Genomic DNA, 4,811 nt, shown 5'->3' with positions numbered 1-4,811 from the left:
TCCTCAGGTTCATTTGGTTGATCCTCCCCAGACCTCTGCTACTACTTCTTCTCCTACTGTTGGCTCTCCTCCGAAAAAGCTGAGGACTGTTGAGCCTTTTAATTTGGACGCCCCTGACTTTGATGTCGTTGGATTTGTTGATCAACAAATTGCTCTTTATGGTGTCATTCCTACTGATGATGTTTCCCTCCTTTGTCACTTGGACTTTATTACCCGGAGTAGCATTAAGTTGGCACATATGGGGGCGGCTTTATACCGAACTGTCCATGATCTTCCTATTCATGCAACGAAGGCTTTTATGGAGGAGGCCAAATCAGAGTTCGACCGGATCAAGGGTTTGAAGGAGGAGCTTGAAGTGAAGGTGGCGAAGCTAGAAAAAGAGTTGGAAGGTGAGAAGACTAGAGCTATTGCTGCTATGGCTTCTACAAAGTTGGCTGAGGATATGGTGCTGAAGCATAAGGAGAGTTCTGTCTTAACTTATGGGGAGATGATGGATTTTAGGGAGAGTTTGGAATCTGTTGGAGCTGACTATGGCGAACTCCAGGGTCATCTTGTAGGCAGTGTGAATGCTGCTTATGCGAATTTGAAGGATCATATTCGAGTTCTTGCGCCCGAGCTCGACCTCTCCCTTTTTAGCTTGGACAACATTGTAAAAGATGGTAAGATTGTCCCTGATGACCTTGATGATGATGATGATGATGTCGACCCTCCTCCTGTAACATATGTCAAAGCCTCTGTTGCCACGCCTTCCTCAACTCCAGCAGCTGAAGTCGGTCAGCCCGAGTCCGATTTTGATGTCCAGATCCTGAATCAGGATGATGGAACAGTAGATGCGGTATGCCTTTAGACTCGTCCTCCTTCACCCCGAGATACTGCTACTGGGTAGTCTTTGGATCCTCTATAATTTTTTCTTTGATGTATGATGTACAGCGGATAATTTATACGCTTATTAGCATTATTTTTAGGTAGTTTTTAGTAGGATCTAGCTACTTTTAGGGATGTTTTTTTTAGTTTTATGCAAAATTCACATTTCTGGACTTTACTATGAGTTTGTGTGTTTTTCTGTGATTTTAGGTATTTTCTGGCTGAAATTGAGGGACCTGAGCAAAAATCAGATTCAGGCTGAAAAAGGACTGCTGATGCTGTTAGATTCTGACCTCCCTGTACTCGAAATGGATTTTATGGAGCTACAGAACTCAAAATGGTGCACTCTTAACTGCGATGGAAGGTAGACATCCAGGGCTTTCCAGTAATATATAATAGTCAATACTTTATTCGAGTTTAGATGACGCAAGCTGGCGTTAAACGCCAGTTCCATGCTGCATTCTGGAGTAAAACGCCAAAAACACGTTACAACTTGGCGTTTAACCCCAAGAGAAGCCTCTGTATGTGTAAAGCTCGAGCTCAGCCCAAGCACACACTAAAGTGGGCCCCGAAAGTGGATTTCTGCACTAAAGACTTATTTCTGTAAACCCTAGTAACTCGTTTAGTATAAATAGAACTTTTTACTATTGTATTAAGGGTCGCTGAGACCATTTAGTCTTGGTTATTCTGGTTCCTTCTCTGGGGCAGAAGCCAATGAACACCATTATCACTTATGTATCTTCAACGGTGGAGTTTCTACATTAAGGTGTGGAGCTCTGCTGTACCTCGAGAATTAATGCAATTATTATCGTTCTTCTATTCAATTCAAGCTTATTCGTATTCTAAGATATTACTCGTACTTCAACCTGATGGATGTGATGATCCGTGATACTCATCATCATCCGTCCTTATGAACGCGTGCCTGATAACCACTTCCGTTCTACAAGCGAAAGCTAGAGTGAATATCTCTTAGATTTCGTAATCAGAATCTTTGTGGTATAAGCTAGAATCCATTGGCAGCATTCTTGGGAATCCGGAAAGTCTAAACCTTGTCTGTGGTATTCCGAGTAGGATTCAGGGATTGAATGACTATGATGAGCTTCAAACTCGTGATTGTTTTGCGTAGTGACAGACGCAAAAGAATCACTGGATTCTATTCCGACATGATCGAGAACCGACATATGATTAGCCGTGCTGTGACAGAGCATTTGGACCATTTTCACTGAGAGGATGGAAAGTAGCCATTGACAATGGTGATGCCCTACATACAGCTTGCCATGGAAAGGAGTAAGAATGATTGGATGAAAGCAGTAGGAAAGCAGAGATTTAGAAGGAACACATCATCTTCATGCACTTATCTGAAATTCCCACCAATGAATTACATAAGTATCTCTATCTTTATTTTATGCTTTATTTATCTTTATTTTCAAAAACCATTATAACCATTTGAATCTGCCTGACTGAGATTTACAAGATGACCATAGCTTGCTTCATACCAACAATCTCCGTGGGATCGACCCTTACTCACGTAAGGTATTACTTGGACGACCCAGTGCACTTGCTGGTTAGTTGTGCGAAGTTGTGACAAAGTGTGATTCACGTTTGAGAGCTCCACGTCTCTTGGCGCTATTGTTGATGATCACAATTTTCGTGCACCAAGTTTTTGGCGCCGGTGCCGGGGATTGTTCGAGTTTGAAGCCAGCGATTATTCAAGATTCCGGCAACAACACCAAGTTTTTGGCGCCGGTGCCGGGGATTGTTCGAGTTTGGACAACTGACGGTTCATCGTGTTGCTTAGATTAGGTAATTTTCTTTTCAAAAATTTTTCAAAAATCTTTCAAAAATTTTTTCTTTGTTTTCGTTTTTCCAAAAAATATTTTCGAAAAAATCCAACAAAAAAATTAATAAAATCATAAAAACCAAAAATATTTTTGTTTCTTGTTTGAGTCTTGAGTCAATTTTTAAGTTTGGTGTCAATTGCATGTTTTAAAAACTTTTGCATTTTTCGAAAATTTCATGCATTGCATTCTTCATGATCTTCAAGTTGTTCTTGAGAAGTCTTCTTGTTTGATCTTCATATTTTCTTGTTTTATGTCTTTTGTTGTTTTCATATGCATTTTTGAATTCTTAGTGTCTAAATATTAAAAATTTCTAAGTTTAGTGTCTTGCATGTTTTCTTTTCTTAAAAATTTTTCAAAAATAAGTCTTGATGTTTATCTTGATCTTCAAAGTGTTCTTGGTGTTCATCTTGACATTCATAGTGTTCTTGCATGCATCATTGGTTTTGATCCAAAATTTTCATGTTTTGGGTCATATTTGTGTTTTTCTCTCTCCTCATTAAAAATTCAAAAAAATAAAAAATATCTTTTCCTTATTTTACTCAAAATTTCGAAATCTTTGGGTTGACTTAGTCAAAAAATTTTAAAATTAGTTGTTTCTTGTTAGTCAAGTCAAGATTTCAATTTTTAAAAAGCATATCTTTTCAAAATCTTTTTTCTAAAAAAATCAAATCTTTTTCATTTTTCTTATTATTTTTCGAAAATTTTAAAAAGTAATTTCAAAATCTTTTTCTTAAATTCATTTCAAAATTTCAAAAACTTTTCAAACAATTAATGTGATTGATTAAAAAATTTGAAGTTTGTTACTTTCTTGTTAAGAAAGGTTCAATCTTTAAATTCTAGAATCATATCTTTTAGATTCTTGTTAGTCAAGTAATCAATTTTAATTTTAAAAATCAAATCTTTCAAAATTTCTTTTTTCAAATCTTTTTCAAAATAAATTTCAAAATCTTATCTTTTTTCAATCATATCTTTTCAAACAAATCTTTTTCAATCATATCTTTTTTCAAAATCAATTTCAAAAACCTTTTCTAACTTCCTATCTTTTCTTTTTCAATTCTTTTTCAACTAACTAATTGACTTTTTGTTTGTTTCTTATCTTTTTCAAAACCACCTAACTACTTTTCTCTCTCATCTTTCGAAAATCACCTTCCTCTTTTTCAAAATTCTTTTAATTAACTAATTGTTTCAAATTTTAATTTTAATTTTATTTCTTCTCTTAATTTTCGAAATTCACTAACTATTTTTCAAAAACAATTTTTGAAAACTCCTATCTCTCATCTCTTTCTATTTATTTATTCATTTACTAATTCTTCTCTTCATCAAAAAATTCGAACTCTCTCTTCTCTTCTATGTTCGAATTTTTCTTCTCCTCCTTCTATTCTTTTCTTCTTCTACTCACATAAAAGAATCTCTATACTGTGATATAGAGAATTCCTCTTTTTTTTGTTCTCTTCTTTTTCATATGAGCAGGAGCAAGGACAAGGACATTCTTGTTGAAGCAGATCCTAAACCTGAAAGGACTCTGAAGAAGAAGCTAAGAGAAGCTAAAGCACAACAATCCAGAGAAAACCTTACAGAGAATCTCGAAAAAGAAAGAGACATGGCCGAACCCAATAACAATGGTGGAGGCGCAAGGAGGATGCTTGGCGATTATACTACACCTACTTCCAATTTTTATGGAAGAAGCATCTCAATCCCTGCCATTGGAGCAAACAATTTTGAGTTGAAGCCTCAACTAGTTGCTCTAATGCAACAGAACTGCAAGTTTCATGGACTTCCATCAGAAGATCCCTATCAATTTTTAACAGAATTCTTGTAGATCTATGATACTGTTAAGACTAATGGAGTAGATCCTGAAGTCTACAAGCTCATGCGTTTTACTTTTGCTGTAAGAGACAGAGCTAGAACATGGTTGGACTCACAACCTAAAGATAGCCTGGACTCTTGGGATAAGCTGGTCACGGCCTTCTTGGCCAAGTTCTTTCCTCTTCAAAAGCTGAGCAAGCTTAGAGTGGATGTTCAGACCTTCAAGCAAAAATATGGTGAATCCCTCTATGAAGCTTGGGAAAGATACAAGAAGTTGACCAAAAAGTGTCCTTTTGGCAT

The 4,811-nt window shown here is 36.4% G+C and overlaps 1 non-coding gene across 1 annotated transcript; it reads right to left on the bottom strand.

Annotated features, from left to right (window-relative positions):
• Positions 1 to 4,707: 4,707 nt before the first annotated feature.
• LOC112712122 (small nucleolar RNA R71) lies at positions 4,708 to 4,811 on the bottom strand. The gene has a single exon (XR_003157684.1). It is a non-coding gene; the product is annotated as a small nucleolar RNA R71 (small nucleolar RNA).

Source organism: Arachis hypogaea, chromosome 1 (genome assembly GCF_003086295.3).
Source record: "Arachis hypogaea cultivar Tifrunner chromosome 1, arahy.Tifrunner.gnm2.J5K5, whole genome shotgun sequence".
NCBI lineage: Eukaryota > Viridiplantae > Streptophyta > Magnoliopsida > Fabales > Fabaceae > Arachis > Arachis hypogaea.
This window is presented reverse-complemented; position numbering and strand designations above follow the sequence as displayed.